This window comes from Balearica regulorum, chromosome 3 (genome assembly GCF_011004875.1).
Source record: "Balearica regulorum gibbericeps isolate bBalReg1 chromosome 3, bBalReg1.pri, whole genome shotgun sequence".
NCBI lineage: Eukaryota > Metazoa > Chordata > Aves > Gruiformes > Gruidae > Balearica > Balearica regulorum.
This window is the reverse complement of record NC_046186.1, coordinates 117,085,856-117,102,239: the sequence shown is the minus strand read 5'-3', so window position 1 is coordinate 117,102,239 and position 16,384 is coordinate 117,085,856. Positions and strand designations below refer to the sequence as shown.

Here is a 16,384-nt window from a genome sequence, read left to right as displayed (position 1 = left end):
CATGTGTGATAATTCCTTTACATTCACAGCCAATAGCCCGTGGACCCAAGGGATGAAATGATATTTTGATCTGACTTTGTTCTCTCTAACCCCTCCGCATACTAACACTGTGTTTGAATGCCTAGAAGCATGCTGTTCTAGGCCAAAGGAGGGTAGCTTGTGGAAAGTTGTGCAAGGAGTCCCGTGCGAAGTGTTACATGGTACTTTTATTATTATTGTTGTTGTTGTTATTGTGTTTTGGTTTTGGTGTTGGTTTTTTTTTTGTGGGTTTTTTTTTTTTTTTTTACATAAGGGTTTAGAGTTTGTGAAAGGCAGTGAATCAATGTTGGGTTTTTTTGGAGGTGTTGACTCCATCAGCTTCTCAGCTTGTGCTGTCTGTCTAGCCCACCCCAGTTTCTTGCAGCAGGCATAACTTTCCAGGAATGAGAAAATTCTCAAGGATGTCCACATTTTGCCCCTTCTGCATAGACAATATCACATGGAGAACGAAGTGAAGGCATTCCAGTTAGTGCTATATGCTTTACATTTAACTGCTCAGAAGGAGCTACTTAAAATTACCCAGCAAGTATTAGCATGTTTTTTAAGTCACTGGTAGTGTAGACTGGATCGGTCTTGGTGATTGCACAATCACCCTGTGCTGCGTTTATACTTTTAATCCACCCCCAGTGAAGCTTTTTTTCGTGTAGGATCGCGTGCATTGTAGTGACATGTGTATCACTGCTCACGTACTCCATCAAGATGCAAGTCCGCCATGCGTCAGATGACGCAAATAAACATTGTTGGCATCTCCCCATGCTCCGAAGAGCTGCGAGGTCAGCAGGAGAAAGAGTTGTGCTATGGCGGGGTTGTATTTATCGCCCAATGTTAGGAACGAATAAAACCACCTCTGTGATGGAGGTAGAGAAGTAGCTTTTTGCTAAAGGACCACGCTGACTACCTCAGGAGTCTTGTTTGTTTTCATTGAGTGTGTGCAGATTCTCAGCTCCTGACTGATGTGCCTGGAGTTAGATAGTAACTCTTTTCAGTGTAAATTGCATACAAAGTCCTTGTTAGAGCCAGGTACTGCACCCAGGTCTCCCGAGCCCTAGTGCATTAGTATCTGGCTGCTTTTTTATAACTAACCTTAGACTGAAGTGAGTTGTCATCTGAATAAATAGCTGGAGCTCATTTTTCAGAGTAACCCTGTGCTACTGGATCTAACTGCTGTGCAATATGTTCAGTCTGTTAGGCTAAAAATGCCCAAGGCTTCATATATTGCTGTTCATGACTGACTGACTACTTGGGTCACTTGAATACTCAAAGTAGATGAAAAGTAACTCTGAAGTTGTACGCAGTTTCCTCATCACTGCAAGGCTGAGCTAAGGTACTCTAGGCTTCAGGCAGTAAGTTATCTCAGGCCATATCATGAGCCAAATTCACCTGGAAGAGCACAAGCAGTGCAAACCTAACTGACTTCAATGAATATGTAGCCCCTGTATCAGATGTCGGTTTGACCCAGAACGTGTTTGGGGTTGTTTTGATCTCTTGTTTCATTTTGTTTCCATTTTTTCCAGTCTCTCTCCATGGTTTTACAGAGTAGAGATGAACTGTAAAAAGCTACTAAACCTGAGGCCTTCCAGGCACTCAGCAAAAAAAGAGATTAAGCAGATGGGGATTTGGAAAGGTGGTGTGGTTAGGATGGTGGAGAAGAAGTAGGAGAAAGTGTCTGGAACCTTAATGCTACTTTGCTGCTGCTGGAGTTCTATCCCCTCATTCATTGCTTAAGTGTTCCTTGACTTAGTGTTTTATCTAAACATACGAATTAAGTTAAGATATTTTTGTATGAGGGGCGTGGGATGGAGATTTGTTCCTTAGCATGTGAAGCACTTGTGGTACACTGGGTAGTTTAGACTTGGAAGTTCAGCTTGCAGAAGAAACGCAAGCCTCTTGAGAGGAAGTACGTGAAGTAAATTGTGACCCTACTGAAGAGGTGGTCTGTGCAATGAGTTGATTTGCATGGGACACCTCTTAGATCCTTGTAGGAAATTTCCTTTGTTGCTATGAAAATAAGTCCAAAGCTACGTAAAATAATCATCTCAACTAACCAGCTGAACACTAAGCATGGCTGGCATGTGTAAGCTCTTCCTTGGAGACTCCTTAGTAAGGGTTTTCATGTGAATGCCAAAACAGTAATCCAACTGACTGCAGGTGAGAATCTTAACCTGTACATCAAGAAAAAAAAAAAAAAAAAGTTCAAGAAGATTATTCTCCTAAAGCATTTTTTTAAAACGGTGTTTAGTCTTGAAAGGCAAAGGGGGCTTCTCCATTGACTCTGATGATAGTAGACTCTTGCTCTCAGTCTTCAGGTGGCTTGAAGCCTTTGCCAAGAATGTCCTGAAATGCCACTCCTGCTTCATTATGGAGTGGGCTTTCCGGCACTGTGATGCCATGGTGGAGAATGCTTCCTCTCACAGTCCCCTGGAAGCCAAGATTGTGAAGAAACTAGGCAGAAATCTCAATTTGGGTCAAATGACCTGTGTAATTTTAATATTTACAGTAGAATGTAGAAAACCATATACTAATGACTTTATATTTCCTTGACTCTGAGACGGCCAAAGAGTATTTGTATTTGAAATATGGCATGAAATATTCCCAATCGCTCTCCTAAATAAACATGAGAGTGTTTGCATTACCTTTTCACCTGTAGCAGATTAAAGTGCTCCTTAGCTATTGGCCGTGAGTGGAACCAAGATCAATCTCTATAATTCTACAAGCCATCGTATAAATATGTTCTGACTGTGTTTTTATACATTAATCACTGAAGATTGAGGCACATACCATATTGTGCATATTTCTTGCAAGCAAAATAGAACTGTCTGCAGTTCTCATTGCAAAATTATGGAATGGACTGAATCATAAAAAAAACATACAGGAAAATCTGCTATTTCAGGACAGCTGTTCAGTATTTTTGGACAGCGGACACTTCTTTTTACAAAAATAAAGCATGGTTATTTTTTGTGTGTGTGTCTAGAAATAGTGAGCCAAATTCATTAAGGGGATAATTTCAATTCACAAAATAGATCATTTCCTTTCTTCCCAAATCTTGCTGAGCAAACAACATTCCTTATTGCTACTCCCCAGACTTTTTTTTTTTTTGAGTTTCCACATCCAGGCCCAGCAATAACATCCCATTTTCAGACATAAATGGCAAGGAAGAAGAAAACAGCTTGGTACATTTGTAACACCATGTGCTGTGACTCTCTGTGCTCTCTTAATCCGTCACTTCAGACATCACCACAGTGGGTGGATGGTGACCAGTGTACTGAAGGAAACCTTGCTGGTAATACAAGCAAGTTGTGTGCTGTCATACAATGTGTGGAGAAGATCAGTAGTGGAGACCATGAGTATAAATCATTGTGTTCAGGTTGGAATCTAGCCTCTAACAAGTGGATTTTTTAAAAAGAAATTAATCTGTAAGAATGCATGCTCATTAGAATAATTTCTTGAAGGAGTTAATTTTTTGCTTAGATGATAACAGTCTTGAGGGATTTGTGTGTTTAGATCCACTTTGACAGTTTGTGTCACTGTTTTGGTGAAGATACTGGGCATGTTGACTTACCTCTTTTCCTCACATCCTCTGTCATGTTTAGAGTTTCATCACTTCCAACAAGGCAAGGGCTCCCCCTTACTCTGTGCGAAAGAGAGGAGGGATGGATAATCATATTTCTGATGGTAGGTATGCTTAGAAAGGGATTTTAGCAGTCTGAGAAGGAACATCAGTTAGGAGGATCAAAACATATGCTTGCAGAGATCTTGTCACCTTGGATCTATAAGAAAGTGGTATCAGCTTTCTGCCATGTAATAGTATCTAATGCCATGGGGGAATAAACTCTTAACTGAGATGTGAGGCCCAGTGGGGATGCAAGTCATGTTGTGGGAGGGAAGGCAAGGAAAGAGAAGGATGATATCTGAGAAGTAGGAGTGAAAGGCTTGAGAAAAAATCTCTGCCAGGAGAGCAATGAGGTATGGCAATATTCCTCCGCTGGCCAGTAGCTTGTTCTCCCTCTCTCCCTCTTTCTGTCCCTGTCACATGCCACCTGATAGTTACTTTCACTGGCAGCCAGTTATGCTACATTGCACTCCTGTACTGTCAACAGTATCTGGGATATTAAGATTACCACAGAGCTTTTATGAACTAAATCTTGGAAACTGCGGTACATCTCTGTTACTGGAATGTGCCTTGCACAGCTTCTAACAAAATGCTTTCAGAATCAGATAATTAAGCAATATGGAAATACACGTTTAAAGAGAAGAGTATATGCAAGCTTGTTTGCTTGGTACCCAGTTCTGCAAGATAGTAAAGGTGTCTCAGTACCCCCTGCTCCTTTCAGGTCATGGGAAGTTGAGGGTACTTGGCACACTTAAGCATCTGGCTTTAGCAGTCTGAATAGCACATTCCATGATTTCTTCACATAGTCATTCATAACATTACTGTGGGAATTAGACAGGGACATTTGTACAGAAGTTCTTGACGGTGATTTTTTGGGTTTTTTGGAGTTTTTTTTTTTTGTTTTTTGGTTTGTTTTTTTCCCCTTAGAAAAGCACATTGAAGGTTCACAGTCCAGTTCCTTGCTTGCAGGCTGCCTTAATGCCAAAAGAGCTTCTCAAAGTAGTTGAAAGGTGACTCCTACAAAGTGCTTCTGATTATTGGTTTTGACATTCAAATTTATCATGAAAAAACTGGAAAACTTGGAAAACTGAGCTTTCTTTTGGTCAGTGCTTTTGTGCATCCCATCAAAGGCCTCCTTGTTCTTTGAAGGTTTGGGGTACAAAGCAGGAATATGGATGAGGGCTGAGGGAGAGATCTTGCTATTACTGTTGCTGAAGAGCTAGAGGCCAGAAGGTTTGAGTGATACTACCATAATAGAATAGAAGATCTGTGACAAAGCCGTTGTATTGACTTGTAATTTCATGAGTTCCAGACCAATAATACTCCTTTTGCACGATACAGTTTCCTCCGTTGGTTAAGGAATGGCAAATGTTGTGGACTACTGGAATATGAGCACTGCAGGAAAATGGGTGGAAACAACTTAAGCACAATAGAAGAAAGCTGTGTCTGGTGTGATAAGGTTTGAGGAACAGAGGAGACAAAATTGCAGAGGACTCTAACTCTGTAAATCCTACACGAAATGGGGGTGAGGAGGAGAATGATAGAGGGATGAGAATAACATAGAGCAGTCACAGTGCACTCTTCAGGGCCTGGAATAAAAAAAAAAAAAAAAAAAAAAATCCTTGCTGCAAAGCAGCCTTTCCTGGGTGCAGGAGCCTTTCTTCACCCACTTGTTCTACCATTTATTGCTGCCTCCAGAGCAAGGCCACAGTATGATGAAGTTGAATGTGGCTTTGCAGATGTCTTGGGACAATTTTCCTTGTTCATGAGACTGTATCAAGCTCAGATGCAAACTAGAGCTACAGGAGAAAAAAATTACATGAATAAAACTAAAGTCTGGTGAGAATAATGGGCTTGCCCAGAGGGGATTTTGTGGTGTTGGCATCGGTCCTGGCCGTACGATACAGTAGTTTCCTTGCCTTTGTACTAAGGTCCTATTTCTGTGTGGCTCAACAGATGTCATAGGCGTGTTGTAAATATGTTTGAAAGGTGTCCAAGCACATCTGCAGGAGGTGTTCAAGATAAGCTACGGTGATGAGCAATTCATTGACTACGTCTTAGAATGAATTTACCATCTATCACAGCACAGATGAATCATAGTCCAAAGCCCTTAGAAACTATTTAGATATGATTTCTTAATATTAACCATGAACAAAAAGTAGTCTCTGACTTGTTTTTTAAACTGTTCATTTTAAAATAACATTAGCTTCCTTTACAAACTGTAAACCCCAGTCACAGACAGCCGTTTGGTTTGGCCAGAGTACGTTGCTAGAGCATACTAAGATGCTTTGCCTTCAGGAGATTTTATTAGAGGATGATGTCTTTCTGTCCTCAGTTATGTTCAGCTTCAATTTAATGTCTGCCATATTCCTATCAGAAGGGTGGGAGGAGTGGAAGGAGCCCGTTAATCCATCTAAACTAATAATGCCTTTTTGGCCTTAAAATCTAATGATCTAATTCAGTGCTTTGTCCTTGTGATCTGAGCACTTCAGCAAAGACATTTTTCTCTTGTAAAACCATTTTGCCCACCTGGATGTCCTTGGGAAAGGCTTTAAAGCCCAGGGCTGCCACGTCAGAGGAGAGCTGCGTATTGCATCATTAGCCTGTCCCAGATGCTCTTTGTGTCCAACTCTGACTTGTCCTGAGCGAGACATCCATCATGTTGCAGAGGATTCCCAGCTTCAGCATGTCAGACAGTGCCAGTTATAATTATAGCCACTAAGGTCCACACCAAAGGGGTTAAAAGGAGATGCTGTAAACTTGGACAACCTTGCTACTGTTTCTGAGGGCTAGATTTATTCTCTGGACTACTTCAGTCTCCCTCCAGAGAGTTCATTGTGTAAGTCAGTATGACAGATTTATCCATGCTCACAGAGACGGTGGCTGTTTTCTCACTAGGCAGGTGGAAGGAGAAAGCAGCATAAAGACAGCTGCCAGCTGAGAGGTCACAGTTGAACTCATGCCATGGAACGGTCATAAATTATAAATCTTCCAAAGAGTTACAGCTTCTGCTCTTATTTCTGTCCTGTCCTAAATTTCTCAGCTGCACTTCTATTTATTTTAGGCATGTCATTATCGTCTGCAAAGGTCGCTGAGTGATAACCGGGCAGAGTTTCACCCAAAGAGTACAGACTGCAGCCATTGATCCCTGTGGTTTCGCACCGTGTATCTGAATTCTCCCTGTTGTCCTCCCCACACCGGCCCTGTGTATATCTGGTGAATCCGTTTGCGCTTGGTATCAACCTGTTTTACTTTCATGGCCTTAGTTCATGTGCTGATTGGGAGTGTTACCAAACTGTCCCCAGCAGACTAAAGCCAGTTACTCAGTGGTAACTGGGGGACGTGCTGTAGATAATGGGACTAGATATGCTCATCGAAAGTCCATACCAACCCATGGAGCTGTTCAAAAGTCTGCCCTTGAAGTCACTGGGATTGGGCCCTGCACATATAATCCTGCATGATGAAAAATGCAGAGCTCTTCAATCCTCATTGCTAACAGTGGAAGGAAGCATGTAGGGCCTGGATTTCAACCAGTGTAGATCAGTGTAGCGCCTTTGAGGAACTGGCACTCAGCACCTTGCCTGATCATGCTCTTCAATCAGCAATATTTTTTTTTCCTGGTAGCATCTGTGCATATCCTTCAGTATTTACCACCTTTGAATACTTGCGCACTAAGTTTAGAATAGCCATTCTAAACTTCTACGAATAGCAGCTGCCCCATTGCTGCTCCAAGTACCATCTATTCTTAGTGTAGCCAAATTCCCCACAAATTCTTTTAAGGCCTGCCTCTCTTTGCTTAAGTGCATGTCATTGACACCATCTCCCTCCAACATTAGTCCTTCTACTGCTCTGTTTGCTATTTCCACTTCTGTGATATACATGCTGTAGGCCCAGTTTAATTACTGCTTCTTCACTTGGAGCAGTAGCACGTGTGCTCAGAGGGATGCTGGTGAACGATTCTACTGGCATCGATGGAATAGTCACATGCTTAAAGCCAAGCTGGTGTGTGTAGGGCCAAGTCGTTTAGGGTCTGTGGCTTTTACGGACTGAGGTCTTCAATTTTGCAGTTTGGTGTGGATTCCCTATGTCTTTGGTAAGGCTTCTGTTTTCTAGAACTGTTTAAAAACTTCAGTATGAAGGTAGAAACATATATTGGGAGCGGTACCAAGTACTGCAGCTGCAAGAGGGGATTTGAGATACACTCTGGGGAAGCGCAGTGGCTACACAGCTCCTTGGGAATATTCCCTCTCAGGCAGCCTTCCTGTCACAAGCTAACTTTGCAAAAAGCAGGTGGTGAAAAGGAAACTGGGCAAGCAAGGAGGAAGCAAAGAAGACCGGCCTTTTTATTGCTAGTAAAATTTCCTTTACTGCCAAAAGGTCTTTGAAGCAAAAATACCAGCTTGTTGGGTGGCATCCACAACCTGAATTTAGCTTTAACCATATGGTAGCACAGTGTCAGATTTCTGCCGGCACATACGGCTTCCCGCCAAGTGCTTTGCAGGTTCTAAGCGTCTCTGCAATATTTCTTCCTCTCTCCTTAGATTTTTGGGATACATCATGTTTGTTTCTGCAGGTTTTTTTCAATTTTCTGACATTCCACTTTCTTGATCACCAGCACTGGTATGATCTTGATTTCCTTAAGCATTTCTCTTTCTCCTCTGGGAAATTTATGTCTCTTTCTGGCATCTGTCCCCTCTCCTCTCTGCACACTCAGGCGAAGAATTCATTTCATTATTTTTTTTCCCCTTAAACAATGCCCTTACTACTTGTGTCAATAAATTACCCTTGCCATTTTTAAGAGGCCCTTCTGTCTCCTTCACTGCCCTCTCCTTCCGTATGTACTTTAAAAATGTCTTATTTATCTTAACCCCTGCTGTGATCTTGCTCTGTTCAATTTGCCATCTTTGCCTTTCTTATCATATTTTACACCAACTTTGCCCTCTGATCTTTACACTCCACTGCTGGACCGCATATTTCATACAGAATTATGTTCTTTTCTTTATTATAATTAATCCCATTGATTCACCGTAAGCACCTTTTTTCAGTACTACTGTACTTATTTGAGATTAACAGCGTATATTTGTCTTTTTCTGTCTACCATTCTTCCTTTCTTCTATCTTATTTGGTAAAACAAAAGTTAAGGTCATCCATCTATTATTTTCTTAGACGTTTGCAGGCTTAGTTTTTCTGCTTAGTCATTAATTGTAAATCTCATTACATTACAGATAATGTTACTTAGCAGCCTTTCCATTCAGACCTGAAGCTGCAAGTCATTTGAACAGTGCTTTAATGTGCAAAGGAGGGTGTGTGATAATAGATTCTCTTCTTCTGTGCCTCAGACACTGAGAAAGTCTTTTTAAGACTAGAAATGTCCCTTTTTTCTGTATATAGTACCTGGAAGAGTAGGACTCTGACCCCATACAAAAGACTGAGGATACAACTGGAGTGCAAAGAGGTATCAGGGATACTGTACTATGGTCTTATCCTCCACATAAGACAGTCAATAGCTTTAAAATTGAGTGCGTATGGTAATTCACCCTTGTGAACTTATACTTAAAAGGGCAGGGTTATCCGAGGGAGCAGAGGCAGACAGGGAAAAAAGTCATCTGGCCAAGGTTGCTCAGATCTGGCACTATAACGTAAATCTGTGGAATACCCGTTCAGTGACCCAGCCTTTCAACTGGGGCAGTAAAGGAGCAGCTTCTGCAGCCAGCTTTCCAATTCTCGATTAAGCTTGCCATTTCTCCCTGTCTTGCTAAGCAAGCATCAATGGCTATTTTTCACAAGTGTACCTAGATGGTTTATGTTTGCACGTGCCCCACATATCATATTCCCCAAAGCCAATGTCACCTGGCTGCTGAGCCTTTGTGGGAAGAATATTGGGTTATCCCGTGTGAAATCCTGGTGACACACCTCTGTAGGTGTCATTTGGATTTTGAGCATTGCCCCAGAAAGTGTTGCTCCAGCAGGTGAACCTGTTCACATCCTAGCTTCTACAACTTCAAATGGATCTTGTTCATAGACCAAGAAGATTGCAGTAATAAAGCACTGTCTAAAGACCTAGATTTGATGTGTATTTATCTTTTGCCTTTCTTCACAGACTCATCGTACCTTCTACTCTCTGATTCACTTTTAAAACTGGGGTATATTCCTCTTCCTTAGAGGAGGACACAAGCTGCGAATGATTGAGAGGGTTAGATCCTGAGATAAGGCAAAATGGATTAAAATGCTTTTCCCAAGTTTTCTTAAATTTTACAAATCTTACGTGAAATACCATTGTGGTGTATAACAGATCCAGCGGTTAGCCCTGATGGCAGGGGAATCCATGGATATTTTATCAGGTTTTAAGTGTAATAGTCCTCTCACAAAGAGATTTATGTATGTTAAATCCCTTAATTTACAGTCAGAAAAGAAACAGTATCCAGAACGAGCACACATGGTTTTGCCCTTTACATTTGAAGAAAACATGACAGTAGAATCACTAGTCTAATTTTAACTAGACACTTGGTTTCAACATGGGTCTCCCCTGAAGCCTTCCAGCCGTGAATCCTCCTGTGATGTAATATCTGTTATGCTGCAGCCATGGAGTCTAGACCCAAGGCTAGACATAGAGCGATCGCTACACCAGGCCACAACCAGCTGCTGTTGCTGTCAAAAGTTATACCAGGCAGTTGAAAGCACTGTGGAACAGGAGAGGGTAAGAAGAGTTTTTTCTCTGCAAATTTTTCTTCAAACTCTGCCTCATGTCTAAGTGAGACTTCTCATATGTGTCTGATCAGGTGTAAACAATTTCAAAGTGTGATTGGGTCATTTTTGCTTTTTACTGAAGTCTCGGCATGCATCCTGATCTTGACAGGTGTGCTGCTGTCTTGTATATAAAAAGCTTTTTTTTTTTTTTTCCTCTTGATGGTAATAATGAGGGAAACTTCCCACCCTTGTCCTGTGCATCTTGTCTTAGAATTTTTTTTAACATCCCTTCAATTTCCATATGGTTGGAGAGATGCCAAAACTGAATTCAGTCTCTCAGATGTCTTTTTATCCTCTTTTTTTCATTGGCTTTGTGTTTCTCCCCAGCCCCTTCCCCACTTCTCCACATCAGGTAATTCTAGAACAAACTGCACGTTAGGCATCCCAAGGACTATTTTAGATTAAATAAATAAATAATTTTCCCCAGAAGAGAGTTTTAGAAATACCAGACAGATAACAACCTACAAAGGCCTTGCTTTTCTTCCCAAAAATATAATTATTTACCTCCTCAGTTCACAATCAACAAGCTGATGTGGCTTTGCAGCTAAGCTGGAAGTAGCTGTAGTTGCTATTTTGTTGGAATAATATCAAATTTCCTTCTATGCTTTGCATAGCTGTCACCCGGTGATATGATAGGTCCATGATTTATTGACCTACTAAAAGCACTTTCACTGACTTGTCATAATAAACTTTACTTAAAACATTAAAACATAAAACATCAACCAGCAGCTCAAACAGAGATATCATACAAATACTTTCTAATTTAGTTAAGCTCTGGTGCAAATCCTGAAAACGAAGACCCCAGCATAACAGTTTTCTAGGATTTGTCATGCTAGGATCTGTTGTGTTAAGTAACAGGACTTATAAATACAAATGCCTTGAAGTATGAAGCGCTGACAAGAAGCTTGGCTCAATCTCAAACCCTCATCATTTTTGAAGGTCTTGCTGAGACCATGAAGCTGAACCCAGCTGTAGCATTCATGATAGATTTGAATGGCCAAAAGTTGTTACTAGGACTCTTGCTTGTACAAGTTGGTCTTGGAAAACCTGGCTATTAGGTCTGTCCCTGTGACCGTTTGGTTTGTGATCTGTTTTTGTAAAGCCAGGCAGGTTCAGAGGCAGGCTATGTCTCTGATGTAGACCATGGCTCAAATGTTACATCAATGTGACTAATACCTGCTTGGAGATGAGTACTTTCAGCTTCTTTTGGGGTAGCTGAATTAATTTGTGGTCTAGGCAGCTGCGTTCTTCAGTAAGTAATAGTTCATTTGATCTTAAGTAGGCATCTGTGATGGCAAGGAAGAATTCTGTCTCTAATTGAATGCACATATTAGCGTTTTTCCAGGACCCCCTGAGTTCAGATGGGAAGATCCATACCAAATTCAGTTCTTTTCAGGATCAGAGTCCAGCACAGCAGTAAGAGGGATGATGCATTGCATCACCCTGTGGTAGCAGTGGTGGTATGCTAGAGCCGCTCAGTGTGTTAGCTGGTTTCCTGTCTTGTGACATGGGCTACCTAGATAGTGCATTACTGCTCGGCTTTCTCATCAGCTTCCCTGGAACTCTACCCAAGCATCGCTTGCCAAGCTGAAGAACTTCCACATTCTTATTTAGCAGTTCTGTTTTGTTCCTAATTGATGAGCAGTATTCCTCATTTTGAAAGCCATTAAACTGTGCCAAAGTTGAAGATAGGTCCTCTCTAAGAATGACTTTCTTTATAAATCCTCAGTGTTGTTTTGTTAAATATTAAATAATAGGATGGCAAGGTGTACTCCAACTTTGTTTCCTTCTCTCATCTTTCTAATTGCTTTCTTTCATTTCTTTCTCAATAAATTAAGTTAGATTATGCTGTAACTGTCTCCAAGACGGAGTATGCAGCTTTATGCATGATCCAGAAGATGCCTAGGGATTACTGTTCTGTGTGTAGTGGTCCACAATTCAACATATGTCAGGTTTACAGACCCTTTCATGTTATCTGATCTATGGAATCCCATGGAGATTTCCTAGAGACACTTTAAAACTGGTGAGAAAATGCTACAAGGAAAGTATGCAGGTAACAAATCAGGGATCCACAAATACTTTTGTCATTGTGTGACTGCTTGAGGCTGTTCATACACATGTAAAACACTGGTGATGAAAAAACTACAGATGGGTAGTTGCTAAGCTGGAAATATCAGGAAATAATAACTGCAGCCTTCTTTTCCAAGAAAAAGGGGTGTTAAGGCTGGATGTGTTCCATAAGAGGAAAAAGAAAAAATGCAGCAAAACTATGTGCTTTTTCTCTCCCACATGCAAGTGCATAATGTAACAGAAATAATTGTATCTGCAATTCTTTTGTACTAGTTAAATGGAAAATAGGTGATGTGCTGGAAATAAGTTTGCAGTGTTGTTGTTTAGGGTAATATGAAATAAAGTAATTGTTTCTGGTTTAGTTTTGTAAGACCGTAGATCTCTTTCATCATTTACAGACAACGATGATCAACCACCTCTTGCAGAGGGATGCTATGGCTAAACCCAATTTGCAACCCTGCATGAAATTAATGACATCTCTGTTTTGGACAGATGTCCAAACAGATGCTGGGGAGAAGGTGATGGGGTAAGTGTGTGCAAAGCCTGACGGCAGGGAATACTACCCAGGACCTGCTAAAAAGAGGTTTTCTCCCTCAATCAGACACGCACATGCATTGCCAACATATCCTTGGAGGGCGAGTTGTGTGTGCTGACTCAGGTACCCTGTTTAGCAGCTGAAATTCTTGTATTGTTTCTGGAGGAAGAAAGGCTCCCCTGGAGAGAGATTAAGGGCTTAACACCCCACAGTTAGATAACCACGGTTAGGTGGTGCAGGTCTCTAACCTCACCGTCTGTGGCAACTACTCCTTCCTTCTTGCAGTCCAGTTTCAAACATTAATCACAAGATCATCAGATACTCTTCAACCTAAAACTAGCTTCTTAATTAGGGAGGGCCATCAAAAAGCCTCCTTTGCCTGCTCTCAGCTCTGTCTCTCTTCATTCAGTCTCTTTCACAGGGCTGAGGTAGGTCAGCAGCAGTGTTTTGATAAGAAAGGCATCAGGGCAGGGAGCCTAATTAACATAAAATCTAAAATTCCCCCTTGGGAATTCACTGTATTGATAGCCTCATCCTTCAGGCTTTCCAAGGACAGGATGTGTGGTAACTTCTGTAGGGGTTTCTCCTGGGGAAGGGGACAAGATGAGAGGTTGGACATGTTAAAGATTCTTAATACCAAACAACTGGAAGTATTAATAGATTTTTGCAAACCCCTTAAATTCACTTTTTAGCCAACTGAAGAGAATTTTCAAATGAGCAAGTGACATGGTCAGGTTTTCCATCCAGGCTTTTTTGTGCCCTAAATTGATACAGAAAGGTAAGAGATATCTCACAAGTTACGTTACCTGGGCAGTCGTAATCATACAGCTTGATTTAATGTCATACGTCACATTTGTAATTCTGTCACAGAGAGTAGATTAAAAAAGGAGGTCCAGCAACTTAGATTCAGAAAAATGTTATTGGAAGATTTAAATTTTGATATCAGTGGGTAAAAATGCATTTAAGTGTAGAGGGTCAGAAGAGCAGCCAGGCAAAAGCTTGTCCTTTCGACCGAAGATTTTATATGGTGCTGGCTCCTTTGCCAAAGTTTCAGAATCTTACACTTGCTCTGCTCCTCATTTAACTGCGTTTGGTGAAACTGTAATTGTCACATGCTGATAGAGAGGGGGATGTTGGTTCATTTCCTTCCTTGCCTGGTTTTCATAGTAGGAGGATGCATTGATTTTATAAAATGTAATTGCATTGACTGCTCTTGTTATCAGGATTGATTGTATTGACTGGAGTTGCATGTTGTTATGTTTTCACACTCTTGCTTTGAAATATAGTTTTGCTTTTGTGATTTTTTTTTTTCCTCTCCATTTTGAGATCGTTTACAATACACTTTGAGTTAAGGTTCTTCTGCATTTGATTTATCAACTGCTAGGATTGCTCTGAAATGCTGTCAAAAGTATTCATAGTATCTACGTGACAGTAACCACTAGAACCGATTGCTGTTGACCCCAGCCATGTCAACCATCATAACCTTCCCTCAGGTTAGGAGGTTGAAGCCAGGAAATACATTTCAGCTTCTTATTCCTGTGTGTCACGTCCTTATTGCAATCCATTTCAATTGTTCATTAGGGAATTGGGATAGTTGAGAATACCACAGTGAATAAATAATAGTAACTAGATGTCTAGATGTAGAGAATGGCGCTAGGAACAAAATGCAAGGGCTGTGCCACTGAGCCCTTGAGGTGAAAGAAATTATGAAGATTTCACTTCAGATGTGGTGATGCATAAGTTATTTGTGGAGGTGTGTATTTACTTGGGTATGCATGAGAAGTGTGGGGGGCAGTTAAGGCTGACATTCTTCAAACTTGGGCACTTAGAATTAGGTACTTAACTCTATGTATAGGTATGTCAAAGGAAGTAGTCTGGTTTTAAGAGCTGATGAATACTGAAATTAATGAAGTCTGGGAGTACTCAGTATCTCTGAAACTTAGGCCACTTCTATTTAGCTGCTCAAACATTGTTTTGGGATGTGATTTTCAAAGACATTTTAGAGAATGTGAGAAAATGCTATAACCTCTTTTGAAAACCTTTGCTTGAAGTGTCTTTTTTTAGCTACTTATGTATGATTTTTCAAATTCCACCTGCTGTAGTAACTTTTCTCCTATTGAAATCAGTGGGAGAACTACCACTGATTTCTGTGGGAGCTGGATTAAGCTGATACCTGCATAAAAACTTGACTTATAAATTTGGCTTAAATCTTAAAAGCCATATCCTCTCTTTCTTTGTGAACCCAACTGACGCTGGATTTAAGCAACATTTACCCAGATTCCTGGCAATGAGAATATATAAAAGCCACTTATGCTGTTCACCAGCAAATAATGCTTAGCAACAATAATTGAGAGCTTTGCTTTTGCATAGTTTCTGGTTTTCCTTTCTTTACATTACTTTTTCACCCTTTCTCCCATTTTGTGTTCTGTAACATTTTGAATTCCTTCCCTAAGTTGATGTATTTGCAAAGACTTTGAGAAGAGATCTGAAATGCCTTGGAAGGAACTGCTAATAGCCTCAAAGACCAGATTAGAGGACGTACACATACTGTCTGTGTTGTATTAGGTCTCAAGTAAAGTCTTGTTTAAAGTAAAATACCAACTGTCTTTTGAAATGCCATCATTCCCCAAAGTCCTGTTACAGAGCCCTAAATCCCGAATACAGTATCTCTACATCTACAGGCAAAGGACAAAGGGTCAAAGACATAGTTTCTCCTTATTTAAGATTCCTCTTTCATTTTATTACAGGACCCTGGGGTAGACTCTCTCTTCAAGTCCAGTCTTCACCAATCACATGCTAATAACTTCAGCTGAAAGAGGGCTCTACCCTAATGTCATTATACTCCCAAGCAATGATTGATTGTGTTATAGTATGTTTTTGAAACCTAATTACTGTCTCAGTTTGTATTTGAGCTCATTAATCTTCTAGCCTGTAAATAAGTAAAATTGACTAAATAACTGAATTTCTTTAATGATGGGTTCAAGTTATCTTTATACCTACTGTTTTGTGTTAACCTTTTTATTGCCAGAAATGATTTTTTTTGTTGTTAGTGGTGTTTTCTTCAGTTCTCATAAGCTTGCACGGCTGGCAATGCACCTGTTTCAAACACTTGTCTCGCCGAACGCGTCACTTGCAGTGAACAGACCCAGCCCAGCTTGCCATCTCCCAGTCCCCCTCAAGCCAGAGGGCTGCTTTTAGGGTCCTGTAAGAAGCAGTCCTCCCTACAGCTGTAGTCTTGCAAAAATTAGCTGGGAAACCTGGTAAGAAGGTACAGAGCCAGCTCTTTGTTTCCCTTGGATAAAAGAGAAGAGGAGTTCTTCAGAAGACTGTGTTTCTTCTGTGTTCTGTGTATTGAAAGCTGGGCCTTTGGACTGATCAGCAAT

At 40.8% G+C, this 16,384-nt stretch overlaps 1 long non-coding RNA gene across 1 annotated transcript in view; it reads left to right on the top strand.

The window, feature by feature from the left end:
- The window catches only part of LOC142601169 (uncharacterized), a 110,656-nt gene extending 100,367 nt beyond the window's left edge, over positions 1 to 10,289 (top strand). Inside the window, exon 3 of the long non-coding RNA XR_012834802.1 lies at positions 10,190 to 10,289. This is a non-coding gene — a long non-coding RNA (uncharacterized LOC142601169). The remainder of the gene's footprint in view (positions 1 to 10,189) is intronic.
- Positions 10,290 to 16,384: the final 6,095 nt, after the last annotated feature.